Raw genomic sequence first — 18,054 nt, forward strand, 5'->3', positions numbered from 1 at the left:
AATATTCAACCTTTATATGCTTTGGTTTCTTCATTTGTTAAATCAGGAAAATAATCGTACAATCCTCAGAGCATTGCAATGAGGACTAAATGAGATAAAACATTACAATTCACAAAACTATTTCTGGTACCTTAAGTTCCCAATAAATGCTGGCTGTGATCGGTTCTTCTCTGACTAGTCATAAAGTTGGTGCCCTCCTCCAGCTTGACCAAGTGCATCTTTGTAGTGGAGCTAACTGGTTGGAAACAGGAGACGCTGACATATTTTCATGAAGCCAGACTTAGCAACAAGGAAGGCAGGCTTTTCTAATCTCTCTGTGCCACAGCAAACTGTGATTGGTCCCTCAGCCAGTCTCTCTCTCTTTACCAATAAGAACAACAGGCCATTATTAGACTGCCTCACACCTAAACGTCGACTCTATTACATTAGTTTCATTCATTTTTCATCCTTTTATTTGGACAAGACATTTCATCTGCACTTACCATGAGCAAGGAGCTCTGCTAAGCCCTGTGTCAGATGTAAAGATAGAAAGTTTGGACCTTGTTACCTCTTGCTTGGGCTCTTGCAACAGCATGATTACTTATCTGCCTGCCTCCTGTCTCTTACTTGTCAAAGTCAATTTATATAAAGCTCCAGACAACTCTTTTTAGAGTATAAAGTTTGAATCAGTTGTTTTCACCTCAAAAATCTTTTCTAAAGGGCTATCCTTTCCAAATAAAGTTCAAACTTACAAACTTGTCATTTACAGCCCTCTGGCACCTAACCTGAATCCACAGTTCTTATTTCTCTTTATAGGTTCACTAATAACTCACATCCACCCTGAACTGCACTGCCTCCAGGGATTTCCACACTCCATTTGAAATCCCTCCAGCCATTGAAATACTATGTATCCTTAAATATCAGCTCAAAAGCCACTTTCCCCTTTAAACCTGCATTCATCCTATCCATCCATATACCCACAAATATATGTTGAGCATTTCCCATGTTCTGGGTACTACGTTAATGGCAAGGGATACACTAATGAATGAGGAGGTAAGGCTTCTGCCCTTAAGAAGTTCACCATCTAGTGAATGGGAAGACAAAGTATACTCAAATAAGACTGATTTGAATAGAAATATCTACACAGTGAAATGGACCAAAAAGGAATTGTCAGTGTGATCTGAAAGATCCAGGAGCAGTTTCAAAGAAGAGTTGGCACTTGGGCTAAGTGTTGAATAAGCAGGTAAGCAAGGTGGTAAATGGCCTACAAGGTGGTGAGGAGAGTATAAACCAGAAAACAGGGCATGAAACCATAGGGCAGTGCCAGAGACCATCAGTAGACAGGTTTGACATGGAGCGTGAGGAAGCAGCAGGGAAAAGCTGGTCTCATGTGCCATCCTAAGAACACAAGACCTTTTTCTGGGGGCCACGGGAGCCATAAAAGGCTTTAAAACAAGGAGGTGATGTAATGAGATTTCTATTTTAAAACATTCTCTGGCAGCAAGATAAAGGATGAATTGGAGGAGGGGCGCCTGGGTGGCTCAGTCAGTTAAGTGTCCGACTTCGACTCAGGTCACAATCTCGCGGTCTGTGAGTTCGAGCCCCGCGTCGGGCTCTGGGCTGATGGCTCGGAGCCTGGAGCCTGCTTCCAATTCTGTGTCTCCCTCTCTCTCTCTGCCCCTCCCCCATTCATGCTCTGTCTCTCTCTGTCTCAAAAATAAAAAATAAACTTTAAAAAAAAATTTAAGAAAAGGATGAATTGGAGGAAGCGTGATGATGGAGGAAGGGAGACCTGTTCGGATTCTATTCCAGTTTTCCAGTAAGGTGAGAAAGACAGGACTAAAGCAGTGACAGCAAGCATACAGTGGAGTGAACTAAATGAGAAACAGTGAAAAGAGAGCAGAGAGGATTTGGTCAGAGTCCAGATAGATGAGGATAAGGGAAATGAGAAGTGGAGGATGACTCCCAAAGCCACCCTCTCCCAGAACTCTGTCTTCTATGTGGGGAGGGCAGCATTTGCAACACAGGAAATAATATAGAAAAAAGTAACAGCACACATCGGCAATAAAGTTTTATAATTAAGAGGAACAATTTCAGTGACTTCTTCAACCCAGAGCCTCTGCTTCAAGGCAATTTCCTGTGTCCAGTTATGCAGAGGGTGGAAAAAGGCTTAAATATCTAAAATTTTACCTTCTATTTCTCCAAATATCCAGTTTAAAATAGCCATATCTTAATGGAGAAGACTGTGCCCTATTCATTTAAGATCCCTCATGGGACTTCATTTCTGAATTTGTTTCCAGTGGGTCTGAAAATTCTCAATTACAAAAATGGCATAGAGCTTACAATTTTCATCAAATGCACTGACTCTTCCATTTACATGAGAGGTATCACATCTGCCTATGCCAGTGAACTTAAGGCAAATCGAAACACCAAGTATTGTTTGAGCACCTATCAACTTCACCAACTATAAAATATAGCACTAGGACACAACATCCCTTTCAAGTACATTTTTAAAAATTTTATTCATTTTTGAGAGAGACAGCATGAGCAGTGGAAGGGCAGAGAGGGAGACACAGAATCCAAAGCAGGCTCCGGGCTCTGAGCTGTCAGCACAGAGCCCAACGCAGGGCTCGAACTCACAGACCGCGAGATCACGACCTGAGCCAAGATCAGATGCTTAACCGATTGAGCCACCCAGGTGCCCCTAAAGTACATTTAATTGGCACATTAGGTACAAAATGAGAACCTGCGCAAGGTCCAATAACAAGCAATTAATGGCAGACACTGAATACAAACCTATCCAAACCGAGTTCCAGGATCCATGTTCTGTTGGTAGCCCACACCACTTCTGAAGTCCCGGAACCAGTGTAACAAAACAGGAAACTGGAAGGTCCCTACTGAACGTGATCATGTAAATCAGGCAGCAGATCAGAAAAAGCAAGAGTTTTGGGGCGCCTGGGTGGCGCAGTCGGTTAAGCGTCCAACTTCAGCCAGGTCACGATCTCGCGGTCCGGGAGTTCGAGCCCAGCGTCAGGCTCTGGGCTGATGGCTCAGAGCCTGGAGCCTGTTTCCGATTCTGTGTCTCCCTCTCTCTCTGCCCTTCCCCTGTTCATGCTCTGTCTCTCTCTGTCCCAAAAATAAATAAAAAACGTTGAAAAAAAAATTAAAAAAAAAAAAGAAAAAAGAAAGAAAAAGCAAGAGTTTTAGTCACATCATATAAAAGTAGGAACAGGATAATCATTGGTTTAGGTATTGGTAGATAGATACAGCTAAAAACTAGTATCTTTTTGCTAGAATACAGTATTTGTGGCACATAAAGTGGATGAAATATTAATAATCAGAATATTTGAAGAACTAAAAGAAAATGGTGATCAACTCATTAAAAAATGAGTAAAAAACATGAATCAGAATTTCATGGATTAGAAAACGCAAATGATCCTTAAATATGTCAAGATATTCAACTTCATTAATCATCAGAAAAGATGCAAATTAAAACACCACAGTGATATCAAATTTTATCCACCCCCCATCCCCCCCAACCCCAGATCAACAAAAATTTGAAAAGTTGAAAGCACCAAGAGGCAGCAAGGATGTAAACCAATTCTTCCTTATTAGAAGAGGGAGTATAAATTGATACAACCACTTTAAAAACGTTTGACATTATCTAGTGAATCTGAACATACTTATACTTTGTGACTAGAAATTCAAGTCCTACATATGTATATACCCTGGAGATAAATTCTTATACATGTGTTTGTGAAGACACATGTACAAATGTCCAAAACAACATTGTTCATTGTAACAAAAAGGAAAAACCCAAATTTCTATAAACAATAGAATGGATAAATAAATTGTGGCATGTTCATAAAATGGAGCTCTATGTAATAGTTGAAATAAATTATCCATTGCATTAATGTGGGTCAATCTCAAAAGCAAAGATTTTAGAGAGAAGCAAATAGCAAAGAACACACGCAATATGTTACAGTTCATATAAAATTTGAAACCAGGCAAAACTAAAGGATCTGCCTCATGGAGATTCTTATCTAGGTGATAAAATTATGTGAAAGCAAGAAAATAGTAACACAAAATTCAAGATTGTGACTATTTCTAGAGTGTGATCAGGAAGGGGCATTGAAGGGGCTTTTGAAAATTCACTGGTAAAAGTTCTAGTTTTTAAATTGAGAGGTGATTGCGAGATGTTTGCTTTATCATTATTCTCTAAATGGTACATATATATATATTTTTTTTAAAGCCTTTCATATAATTATTCACAGTGAAAACTTTTAAGCAATAAAAATCTTAACCTAAGGAAGTAACAACTGCACATTTTTACAAAGAATTCCTGTAGATTCTTTGCCAGCATAAGTGGGCTTCAGAAAGTAGGCTCTCCCGCAGGTGCCAGCAGGAAAAGGAGAAAGTGTTCATGGCAATTGTCCATGGTGATTAGGATCCAGTGCAGAGAGTTCCTCTCCAGAGCTAAAGTCTCTTTACACCTGTCCCTCATAATCCCAAACCTGAGACAGCAAGCAAGGAACTGAAGTTTGTTGCATTAACATTAATTGAAAATTATGCTTCAAGGCTTCAACATCAATTCCAAGCTAGGTGCATGTTCTAAAACCCATTAACAGCTGTGGGGCAATAAAAAGAGCCCCAGACTTGGAGTTGGAAGTTCAGCATTTGAGTTCAGGTCTGCTGCCTCCCAGCTATGCTACCTGAACAGATCTCTGTCTCTAGGTCTTACTTCGTGAATGGCTGACTGATTCTTAAGAGTAGGCTGACTCCCTAAAATGGTCTCTAGAAGGACCAAGTAAGAATTGTATGAAATCTCTTTGCAAACTGCCAGACAATGTGTAAATGTAAGTAAGGAGCCTTAATTGTAAGCTTAGAAGGTATACCCTGAGTTTCTTTTATAAGAGATCCAGCTGTGAGGTTAGAGATCTTTGTATTCCCTTTCCAGGCCTTAGTTGCTGACTCCAGACAAGAAACATAATCTCTCTGAATTTTGGGTTTTTAAGCTGGAAGATTGGATTGGTTAACACTACCTACCTCTTGGTGTCATTGTAAAGGATTAAATAAAATAATGCATGTAAATATTTAGACCTATCCCTGGAAACTTAAGTGTAAACTAAATGTTGATTGCTATTGTGTGCAATGAAAATCTTTCATTGGGCTTGTCTACACAAGTTAGACATTCTCTTTTCCTAAGATCATGAGAGTTTTCTCAGGAAATTACTGAAAATTGTGTTAGTCTCAAAATTGAAAAATGAATGGCCGATGTACACATACACATAGCTGTATCCAAAAACTCACCTATTCAGTAAATAGTTATCACTTTTGAGCCTACATACCTGGTGCCAGTCAGTATGTAGACATTTTATAAACAGAAACTAACTTAGTCTTTACAACAAGCCTACCAGGTGGTTATTTTTGCCAATTCTTAGAAAAGAAAGCTAGACTCAGAAAGGTTACAGAATTTGTGTATGGTCACACCACAAATCAGAGATAAAGCCAAAATTTCAGTTTAAGTATCTCACTGCTGGTCTCATGATCCTCTTTTCCTTTTCTTTCAACTTCTTGTCTTTCACTTTATTCTCAATCCTTCTTCCTTTTCTTTCACTGCTCAAAGGTTTAAAATAACAATGCTCGGGGCGCCTGGGTGGCGCAGTCGGTTAAGCGTCCGACTTCAGCCAGGTCACGATCTCGCGGTCCGTGAGTTCGAGCCCCGCGTCGGGCTCTGGGCTGATGGCTCAGAGCCTGGAGCCTGTTTCCGATTCTGTGTCTCCCTCTCTCTCTGCCCCTCCCCCGTTCATGCTCTGTCTCTCTCTGTCCCAAAAATAAACGTTGAAAAAAAAAATTTTAAAAAATAAAATAAAATAAAATAACAATGCTCTAACTCAAATGCAAATAGTTTATAATTGATGCTAATTAACGCAAGCAAAATCAGTTTGTCCTGAATGTTTGTGCTGTTGGTAGTAGGTAAACTGCTAAACAGATTGAGTAGGCACAAACATAGTCTGTGCTACTTGAACTGCTCCTCCCTCCCTGCTCTGATAGATACTAACAAATGAGGTGCTTTTGTAGGGTGTGAGTGCTTGCCTTTCTTGTGCCTTCAGCTTCTACATGTTCAGGCCAATCTAGGATCAGTTCAGTCCTATGGATTCCACATATTGAGGAAGAGAACTTTGAGAATTTATAACCACTCATCATCCAAGCATCAATCAAATACTGATTGAAAACCACTTTTGAGGAAGAAGTTGAATGAAGTAATGAAGACAAAAATGAAGCAGACCTTTTTTTTTTTTTTTTAAAGCAAGATGGTGGAGGAGAACCTGACTTCTCACCTTGTACATCATTTGGATGGGGATCTAGATTTTCTGCTTTCTTTTCATGAGGAAGATATACAATGAAGAATAAGTATTATGAGGGAAATCGGATCTTTTTAGTGTTGCTAATGCGGTAAACTCTGCTGTGGATCTCACAAAACCTTTATTTTGATAGTATCTTCATGCTTTGGAAAAAAGAAAAAACAACACAGTTGTTGCACAACTGAGACAACTTCAGGCAGAAATGGAACTAATTGTAAAGATTTTCGAAGATCAAAAAACTACAAAGTAAATGCAGTCAACGAGAGACAGATGGATGCTGTTTGGCAACCTAGCTTTGAACAGGATTTTAAGCAGCATTATTATAGACAGGCTCTCAGGTATGCAAAATTCCAATATGACTGTAGCAATTACTTAGCAATGGCAGGAAATCTTTACTTTTTCAGAGTATGTTTCAGTAATGGATAGAAATGCTTTGAGTTCACGCTGAAGAAAACAGTCCTCTGAAATTCTAATGCAGTCATGGAAGGCCTCACATGATGAAGAGGAAACATAGATAAAAATTCTGTCATTCGTCTACTCTTGTCTCATCGTCAGTGAACATGGCCCATTCACTGGTCTCTTTGTTCTTTAATTAGCCCCAAAGCAGTTAATAATATTATTAGTCTTTTCTTTACCAGCCACAATATCTTAAAACAATTCAGACCATGTGTGCCTATATTCTCCACTGTTTGACTACAGCAGTCATAACAAACATGTTGGAAAATACAAGCAGGGACTAAAAGACCATCAAAGTTGTTCAGTGAGAGTCTTTCACTTATAAAGACCCTATTTCAGTTTGTTGAAGGAGGAGATGTGAGTAGGTGCTTATGGACTTCTTGCTGGTTGGTCTTGAGAATTTCCTTGAAAACGCTTCTCTTTTCATATTTGAGACCTTTGATTGCATCTAGCAGTGTATCAGCATTAAATATGCTGACAGAGAAACTGAACATGACCCTAGAAGAAGCTGAATTTATTAGAAATACAAGATTGATTCTAAAATAAGCCATGTGGTCTCACCTCATCCACAAGTAATCAAAAAGAACAAAGTCTCTCATTTACAAACCAGATATTGGCCGTAAATATGGAGAAGAAGCTTAATCAGAATGACAGGACAGATGCTCTCAATTGGGCAACTCGGGACTTTGGGTCTATAGTGCACCAGATGTGTCTCCCCCAAAACCCATATATTGAAACCTTAATCCCAATGTTATGATATTTGGAGGTGGGACCTTCAGGAGGTGGTTAGGTCAGGAGGTGGAGCCCTCATGAATGGGATTAATGCCCTTATAAGAAGAGGCCAGAGAGCTAGCTCACTCCATCATGTGAGGATACAACAAGAAGTCAACCATCTGCAATCCTGAAGAAGGCTCTAACCAGACCCTGACCATACTGGCACCATGATCTTGGATTTCCAGTCTCCAGTGCAGTGAGAAATGAATTTCTGTTGTTTATAAGCCACCCTGCCTATGGTGATATGTTATAACAGCCTAAACTGACTGACAACAGTTATAAAAGAAATACATAGAAATTCAGTATCATAAACCCATTATTAAAGAGTATTATACATTTTAGAAGTAATGAAAATATTGTGTAGAAATTTGGGGACAGGGAAATAAATCAGACCTGGATCCTATTCTCAAATCATCATCTAATAGAGAATGGAAATTTAAAATGGCATAAAAGATGATACAGTTAGATTCTGCAGGATTTCAGGAGATGAGAAAATCCTTTAAGCTGGAAGAATCAATGGAAGATTCATGAAGAAATGGACATTTGATCTGGGCATTGAAGGATGGTAGGATTTGATATATGGAGGAGAGAGGAAAGAGAAAAAAGAAAGCAAAGCTACAGGGGAGACGTGGCTTTTGTAGATCAAACTACCTCTTTGACTTGATTGGAAGCCATGTAAAGAACATTAGCAGGCCATTAGTGCAAGAAGCTAAGCAGAAGTAAATCACAAAGGTCCTGAAGCCTGGTCATAACATGGCACAAAGCAGCCCTCCTCTAGCTCCCCTTTTAGCCTTCTTGCCAACAGGATTCTTTCCAGAAAGTTCCACTTACAGCTCCCCACTCAATGCCATGGCCTTACTTAAATCAGGCCTGACACCCAACACCTCTCTCCTTTCTTCCCCAAGACATTTCCCTTCCAGCTTTGACAGGATGTACGGCTACAGAGCAGCCTGAGCACCAAGTTCCCACTTTTGCAGATCTTACAGAGAAACTTGTGGTGTGGCAACCTGCCAGACCCTGATCACTTAGCCAAGGGAGCCCGCCATGGGGGAGTTAATCTGACGTGCAGAATGAGCTGTGAGGCTCCCTCTCCAAAGACACTACTAGGGCGTCAGTGCTAAATTGTACCTGACATTTAATTCCAGCTTTGGGCAGTTCTGTGTGAAACTTGACTTCACTGAGACATTGATCAGCCCATAGCTCTTCATGAGCTTTGACACAATCAATTTTCTCCAGTGGATTGGGCGATCATTAGCTGACTTACAGAAAGGCCTGGGTCACGCACAGCTTTCTACAGGCCTCGGAACTGCACGCCGTGAGGAAATGATGAAAAATTGCTGCTGGCAAGTGACTGCCCCTTTCCCTGCAGAACATAACCAACCAGAGTCTATGAAGAGCAGACCCACCTTCAACCTCATCATCTCAGAAATCTGGGTCTTTGAGAGGGTTAAGAAAATCATCTAGTTGATTTAGGAAAAGGGGGCAAAGTTGGATGAGACTCTAGGCACTTAAGGTGTCCTTTATACCCATGTCTTATGGTCTCAAATGTTCTAAACCTATTCTCCCCATGTTCACTTATCTAGTACTGTCTAGAAATGAAACAAAAAAGATGGCACTAGTGTGGCTTCATGTAACTTAGTATGAAGTTTTGATCAGTCAGTCAGCAAGCATTTATTGGGTTCTTAGAAACAATGTGAAGGCAAAACACGTTTTTAAGTCACTAATCCCCACCCTTTTATGCAGAACTGCCCTGCAACAAGACAGTATGGATAACCTCCTATATTATATGATTCATAGGATACCAAAAGGCTTGCCCCTCCCAAAACATTAACTATACTTCAGAAAGCATGACTACATTTGCTCCCAATTCTGTGCCGAGTGGTCAGCTAAATACCTGCCACATGGTCAACATTCATTTAAAAAAAAAAAAAATATATATATATATATATATGTATGTATATGTATATATATATATATATATATAATCAATGAATAATTCAAATGTCATATTCCTGATATTGGAATGTTTCCTGTGGTGAAAGTGTTACTACAAGTGTTTCTAGAAAGTTCCCACCGAAAACAAAAACACAAATCCTAGCTTATTTGCACACCTGCACAGGTTAGCACAGCATGGCATATATTCAGTAAGTGTTTCATGAGTGACTGAACCTTATTTATTCAGTCATTTGGAATGTGAAGTAAGACAGGCAAATTTTAAGATGAAGGAACAGTCTTAGCAGTACTACATCTATGTCTCTAGAGACATAGGTACAATCTGCAGGAAGCCCATAGTCACCTGGCTGCAACATTCTTGGGGAATTATGTGTGCTGTCCTCTCTACCTGGACAACTGGGGGTTTTATAACCACACAGGAAGCTCCTATCCATTGCCCATGACTTGAAGGGCTATGAGTGAGAGTGTTCCCTAAGTATGTCTCCTATTCTTTCCCATTTAAACACACCGGTCCTCATGAGGAGATGCAGCTTTCAATCCTTTGAGGGAAGATGTGTGGGGCCTGAACTGAATGGGCTTTGAATTACCTCCTCCAGGAAAGCTGGCACCATCTAACACAGAATCAATCTGCCAGAAACTGACAAATGGTACAAGACAGGCCAGACTCGGCAATAGCAGGCACTTGGGATTGAAGAAGGCCTGGAACGTACCAGGGACTTAGTAGATATTCAGAAAATTTTGCTGACGGAGTTAATTTCATTTCATTAGGTATTTAAAAATATATTTTATTACTTGTAGAACAGATGTTCTCATATGTCTTAAAACAGCATATTAGAAGGGAAAAAGCTTGGGGCACCTGGGTGGGTCAGTCACTTAAGCATTCGATTCTTGATTTCGGCTCAGGTCATGGTCTCACAGTTGGTGGGTTCGAGCCCCACGTCAGGCTCTGTGCTGGCAGTGTGGAGTCTGCTTGGGATTCTCTCTTCTCCCTCTCTCTCTGCCCCTCCCCACTTATGCTCCCTCTCTCTCTCTCAAAATAAATAAATACATTTAAAAAAAGGGGGGGGGGGAAGCTTTAGGTTTAGAATTTAAAGACAGGTTTCAATCCTGGCTCTGCCCACCTTGTCCTTAACTTCTCTGGCCTCAGTTTCCTCAGTTATAAAATGGGCATGATACCTTTGCTGCCTTCCTTGCAGTTTTTATAGGGATTAAACAAGACAACAAATATGAAAGTTCTGTGGAGAACTAATTTGCTGGGTAAATAAAATGTAAGCTTTCATTAATAGATATATGATATCATTTAAAATACAAATAACTTGGGGCGCCTGGGTGGCGCAGTCGGTTAAGCGTCCGACTTCAGCCAGGTCACGATCTCGCGGTCCGGGGGTTCGAGCTCCGCGTCAGGCTCTGGGCTGATGGCTCAGAGCCTGGAGCCTGTTTCCGATTCTGTGTCTCCCTCTCTCTCTGCCCCTCCCCCGTTCATGCTCTGTCTCTCTCTGTCCCAAAAATAAATAAACGTTGAAAAAAAAAATTTTTTTAAACGTTGAAAAAAATTAAAAAAAAATAAAATAAAATACAAATAACTTATATTTGAAGCTTAAATGGTATTGTTGGTACATAATTTTACATCCACTGCTGAAGAATCCTAAATTAGCATGATAAGCACACTGGTTAAAGGTAAGCAGCACAGTAGCACTTCAGACAGAATTCTGATCTCAGCTATCCCAACCTCAGTATGATCTTGAAAAAGTCACTTAGCTTCTTCAAGTCTCAATTTCTCTATCTGTTTAAACTGACATATTACTTATTGTGTTTATCTCACATATACTGGTGAGAGTCACTTCAGATGGTAGATGGGAATACACTTTGAACAATAAAAATGTAAGGTATAATTTGTGCTTTCTTTAAAAAATGTGGACTCTTCCCTTGATATGGTCCAATGAAAAAAACTACATTTCCTTCATTGATATGAGTATCCCTTGAATATGGAATCTGGCTCAGGGACTATCTACCTCTGCACATGGCACTCCTGTTCATTAAGAAAGACTGTGAAGCATGCTCACCAATATAGAAAATGTCAGCTATAGGTATTGGTCAGGATACTCAATGCAATGGAAATAAATAGCCCTGACATTCAGGGTCATTTTCAGGTTGCTACCCAAGCACAATGTCTCCCTTAGAAAGGAACAAGTTCACCAGCCATGGGCCACCGTACCCATCAGGGTAATAACACCAACAGCTGTAGCAAACCCCCAAATTCCAGCGGCTTACCACAAGAACAGCTTATTTCTTGCTCATATCATAGTCCAAGGCAGGTTGAGTGGCTCTCTTAAGCATAGCTCAGGGATCCAGGTTTCCTCTCCTCTGTGGCCCAGGCATGGTTTAATGGTCAGATGAGAGGAAAGAGAGTATATAGAAAGCTGACGATGACCCTCACCATGTCAGCCCTGAAGTGACAAGCATCATTTCTCACAATCCATAGGCTACACTAGTCACATGGCCAAGTAACCGTTAGAGAGACTGGACAATGCAGAAGAGCACAGAGATGGTAGTGGGCACTAATAGTCCCCATGGGACTCCCTGATTAGAAGCCTTGAGTTCAGCAAACCACTTTCTGGTCCTGAAGTCATAACTGCAGCACAATCCAGCCAGATGGAAACATTTGGTAACGTCGTTCTTTATTAAGAGAGAATGCAATGGGAAGAGATGAGATAAGCTGGGTAGGCTGACTCCTTACAAACACCCACCACCAGCACCTGCACAGTGACTGGTTTATAACAAATGAGCAATCTGTATCTGATGAATAATACAAAAAAAAAAAAGAATGACAGGAGAGAGTGACTATTCAAGGAAGTTGTCTGTTTCACAATCATAGACTTAAATTGTGTAGTTCTCAACAGTCTAGGATTGGAAAAGGGTCACTGAGGCTTAAGGGTGGAATGAGGTGGAAACATGGTCCACTTCTTTTCTTGGTGGTTTTAATTTGGCTTCACAGTATTCATGCATGTATAAAGTACTTTCTTCACTCCACTCTCCAACTTTCCACTCTTTTTTCTTTTCTCTCTCCTTCTGCTATCTTTGTCCCCTCCAGTTTTCTCCTTCATATTACACTCCTTGCTTTTCTTTCCCTTTTCTGGTTCAAAAAAGACATAAGAATTGAAGAAGATGTGATCAAGATCTGACATGTGGTTAATGTTGGACAAATATGGGCACAACTTAAAGTGGGTCAGTCATTAAAGACAATCCTAATAAGTCTAAAGGGGACTCTAAAGATTGTGTAATTCACAGACATGTCATACAATGACAACTTCCTTCCCAACAACTACAATTTAAATCTTATCCATCCATATTATTTCCTGTGCTAAAAACTTTGAAAAAGAGTGATGTAGACTAGTCCTCTTTTCTATGGATATGAAAACATGAGCCATAGAAGAGAAAATGGCTTAGCCAAGGTCATACAGAGGGTGAGTGGCCAGGATGGTGTAGAATCTTACTGCCCAATACGATAGCCACTAGCCACATGTTGTGTTGAATTCTTGAAATTTGACCAGTCTGAAGTGTACCATAGTGTAAAATACACACTGAGTTTCAAAGATTTAGTGTAAAAACATCATAAAATACCTCATTTTTTTGCTTTGATAACATGCTGTTATTATACATTTTTATTGTTAGGTTAAATAAAATTATTAAAATTAACTTAACTTGTTAATTTATTTTTTAATGGAGCTACTAGAAATTTTAAAATATATTTGTGCTCAGAATATATTTCTATTGTAGCAAATAGGTTATACCTGAACTAGCAGATAGGCCTTTCACTTCTATGAAAGCTGTTTTCCATGCCACAATACTGCTTTCATTTGCTTTGTTTGTTTGTACATTTGTTTGTTTGCTTGGTTACTTTCTTAAGCACCAGTCATAGCCTACTCGGGACCTCATCATTTGTGTCAACCTTAAATCAAAAGAAATTTAAGTAAATGACCTAATCATTCTGCTTTACTCCAAATATGAAAATGCTCTTCTACACAGAAACAGTCTTTCATGTATACTCCTATGTCTCTCTAGTTTTCCTTGCCTGAGATATACGTGGCCTTAGAGCACAATAAGCTCCATGTTTTAATCTGCACCCACCCCCAGCCCCAGCAAGGATTCTAGTAAGCCCATATCTGCTAACTCAGTAAGAACTCTTATGCAGGATAGGACCCGGCAAATGCTGAAGCTGTCCATCTGTCCTCAGGAAGAACTGACCTCATGATTTGGGAACTTTGTTGTTATTGAAACAAACAAACTACTACTTGTCCAACTACTCAGTCTTCTCTCCAGTCACAACCTGCTTTTTATATCATCTTTTTATCAAATACCTCTTTGGTACGAATTAAAATAGGTAAGAGCTCATGAGGCTTAGAATCAGTGCTTTTTTATCATGCTGTGAATTCAGAGGGAAATCTAAAGGGAAAGTTACCCGAGATGGAAGGAGAGAAGAAAAGGAAAAGAGCATGTAATTTCTGCTACTGTTGTCTTGCCTTGTGTGTCTACTATTCTGGCTTCGCCCTTACATCTTATTTTGTTCTGAATGACTGTCATTATCAGTTGAGTGATAGAAAGGAAGTGTGTCTATTGATGGAGCCAAAATCAGAAGCTATGTAGTATGCAGAGACAGACCCTTTGCCTGCTTTAGCCAATAGGACAGAGCCTTTCAATCAGACAGAATCTGATTGGCCAACTGGATGTAAAAGGCAAGGTGCTTTGCAGCATACTGTGGGGGAAGAAACTGCCCTCCTACAGCCAGCCCTGCAACATCACTATCCTGTGATATATTCAAAAGTGTTCCATCCAGCCCTGCATTCAGATGAAGTAAAAAAGCCACCTTCTTAAAGAAATTACTTCTGTACACAGTGTCCTGAGAATTCGAGCGCAGTTAGAGATACCTGATCAGTGGTCAGCCTTTTTACTTTCATTAATTTCCATCTCATTGATCCTTGTTGTGATCCCTTAATAGGAGTTTCTCTGTGGTAAGGTCATGGATTAGAGTTTGTTTCCACCGAGGAGTATCAGTGTCGTTAGTAAACTCTGCCCTTCTGAGTTTCTGCCTTGTGTCTTTTGAATGTCCTTGTCACCTATTGTTGAGTCCCTCTTTTACTTTTCAGTAGCTTCAAATAGAAGTATTTTTCTTAAGACGTATGTTCTGAAGCTTGCAAAGGAAGTCAGGGTGTGTTGCCTGAGTAGGCATTTTTCCTTCCTTCAAAATTTGTTCAGTGAAGACACAAATGTTGCTCGCTTAGCAGCCACTCCTGCCCTTGACCCAAGAAACAACAGACGTGATGCTGGAGATTGAAAGAGAACGAGTCTCAACTCAGCTTTTACTGCTAACCTAAAAGATTCTGTATTCTAAGAATAAACCTAAATCCTGCTCATCAGTCTCTCCCCCCACAAAAACCCAGCAGAACGGATCCTTCCCAGATTGTCAACAAAAGGAGGGCACAAAAAAACAACAGCTGTCACCTGGGTCCCTCACCCCTAGCTCTCAGCTTCTGCATGCCATCTTGGGTGATCATCAACCACATTTTGTCCCAGGGCTCCAGCACATTCTCCTGAACATTCTGTCACATCACCCCCAAGTGCATCTGTTCAGGGGCATTAATGTCTCACTTTAACTCCAATTATTTTATCCCTCCTTTACTCTGAATAAAAACAAGGAAGGAGGTAGATGGAGGGAAAGATGGTGGATTTCCAATAAGAAACATGTTAAGTTAGGGTGTGACTGGCTCAAGGAAGGAGCGGGAAGGAAGAGGGAAGAACTGGCAATGAACCCCAGCAAGCCAATGTGATGAATTATCACACAACATCAGGAGTAAGTCTTGATTTTACAGAAAGTATAAAGCAAAGAGTGTAAATCCACCTTTTAGGACACTGTTGGGAATTCAAGTCACTGGTCCCCTGTATTTGTTTTTCTATTACCGTGTAAGAAATTATTCTAAAAATTAAAACAACAAACACTTATTATTTCACAGCTTCACTGGGTCAAATCCAGACCTGTCTACCCATACCTTAGATGGGTATATCTGGCTCAAATTTTCTCATGAAGTTGCAGTCGTAGGCCAGGGCTGTGGTCTCATCTGCAGGCTTGGCTATGAGGGATCCACCTGCATTTATGTGATTGTTGGCAAGACTCAATCCCTCACGCCAAGAATTCTGCTAGGCCCAATGTCCACTAACTTAGTGAGAACCCCTGTGCAGGAGGGGACTCAGCAAATGCCAAGGCTGTCCACTTGTCCTCAGGAAGACCTGGCCTCATGGTTTGGGGAGTTTGTTATTATTTAAACATAAAAATAATTAATAGTCCAATTATTCAGTCTTCTCTCCAGTCCCAACCTGTTTTTTACATGATCTTTATATGAAGGTCTCTTCACAAGTATGTGCCTCATAACATGGCAGCTGGCTTTTCCTTGGGTGAGCAATCTGAAAGATCGCAAAAGAGTATTCCCAAAATGGAATCCACAGTCTTTTTCTTTTTTCCTTCTTCTCCCTTATCTCCCCCATCTCTCTGCCCGCCTCCCCTCAGATAGCTGGGGAATATATCTAAGAGTCTGTGTCTTGGTTTGTCTCTCTCTTTTTTTTCCTTTGCTCATTAGTTTTGTTTCTTAAATTCCACATATGAGTGGGATCCCATGGTATTTGTCTTCCTCTGACTTATTTCACTTCACTTTGTACTCTCTAACTCCATCCATGTCATTGCAAATGGCAAGATTTTCATTCTTTTTTATGGCTGAATGATATTCCATCATATGTATATACCACATCTTCTTTATCCATTCATCTCTTGATGGATTTCTTCCATATGTAAATAATGCTGCAATAAACAGGGGTGCAAATATCCCTTTGGTGGTGTTTCTGCATTTGAGGGATAAATACCCAGTAGTGATTACTGGATTGTGAGGTAGTTCTATTTTTAATATTTGGAGGAAACTCCATGCTGTTTTTTCACAGTGGCTGTACCACTACACCTAGGTTAGGATGAGTTCAGGCCTTTAGTCTATATCTAAATTGGGAATTGATGTATAGTTTATGGGAAGAAGCAGCCTTATTCATAAGAGTTGCCAGGTAGAATATCAGGGACATCAAGGAAGGCTCTCACCTAGTAAAATACTAATCCCGTTGCTTGATGGAATAGAGCTTAAATTCCTCTAGAAACAGGCAAAATGTTGTTATATATTTAGAGGAAAAACTTAAAGTGCATACACCCCAGGGAAAGGTAACATACTGGTCCAAATTTGCATCAAGGTGTGAATGATTGGTGACAGATCTTTTCCTGAGAAGAAACTTTCATAGAGGTTGGGCAACAAATAGAAAATGGAAAGACTCTACAAAAAATTATGGGAGAGGCTCCCAGGGAAGTGAAAGTCAAATCACTGACATCACCATTTTTCCAGGACCCACACTTAAACTACAGCAGTTTAAAGAGAGAATTGCAGAAAGCAAGATATAGTAGCCAAAGAATAGTAATGGGTCCTAAAATAAAGTGCAGTTAGGAACTAGTAATTGAAAGAAATGTAATTTTTAGAGACTATGTTATTTTTGCATGTTGATGAATGGTTTCCCCATGCATGCTGCTCTGCTGTGTTAAATCTTTAATAGCTCTTACATAAGTCAGTATCACCAGGAGAACAGAGACAGAGCAGATGGCATGGAGTTCTGTAGAGCTGCAGTTGTCAAACCACACTTGGACCACAAATAAGTTACTGCTGCCACACTTCTACTGGTCCTTTATATAACCTGGAAGTGTCCCAAATGGGCAGAAAAAAATATATACCAACCTTGTCATGTATTCCCACAAATGACTCAAAGCTGGCTGAGTAAAAAGTGTTTTTAGGTCAAGTCCCATGACAATGAGCTTCAGGAAGCATAGAGGGGTGTCCGAATGTTCCCAAGGCTCTGCAATTTGGTTGTATCAAATATTACTCAAGATCACTCCCCAATACCTGAAAACCATCCCAAGGAAATAATCCGTACTTGAACTAATTATGACTTAAGATCTATATCTCACAGACTATAATTTTCAAAAATGTGGATATTGTAATACTTAATTCTTTTGCAATGTCTCCCTTTTCCCTGCCAGAACCAACTATGCTACAATATTCTCTCTTTCTGCTATTAAAAACTGCTTGTTAGCTACTGCCACAGGATACCATTTTTGTCATTACCAGCGAGTGTTCTTGTGGGCCATTTTGCCCACGTGCTACACCATGCAACCAAATGTTCTATATTTTGACTTTAGAGGAAAATCCATTTATATAATTAGGAATTATATACACACACAAAGGAAAAGAAAAGTTCTTAAATGGAATGCTAACCTAGATAAGAGTGTTTTCCTCAGTAGAGCCCTTCACAACGGAGACACTACTTGTAAAATATTTGTTTCTGGCAAGAATGCATTCTAGGGAATGCAGAACTTGATATAGTAACAACGGTGTCCCTTTTTTCTTCGACTAGACTTTAAAGGACCATGTGTTGCTCACGGTTGTGTCTTGGT

At 40.0% G+C, this 18,054-nt stretch overlaps 1 pseudogene; it reads left to right on the forward strand.

Moving 5' to 3' along the window:
* The first annotated feature begins 1,755 nt into the window (after nucleotides 1-1,755).
* LOC109503031 lies at nucleotides 1,756-9,386 on the forward strand (annotated as a pseudogene).
* Nucleotides 9,387-18,054: the final 8,668 nt, after the last annotated feature.

This window comes from Felis catus, chromosome C1, assembly GCF_018350175.1.
Source record: "Felis catus isolate Fca126 chromosome C1, F.catus_Fca126_mat1.0, whole genome shotgun sequence".
In the NCBI taxonomy this organism is placed as follows: Eukaryota; Metazoa; Chordata; class Mammalia; order Carnivora; family Felidae; genus Felis; species Felis catus.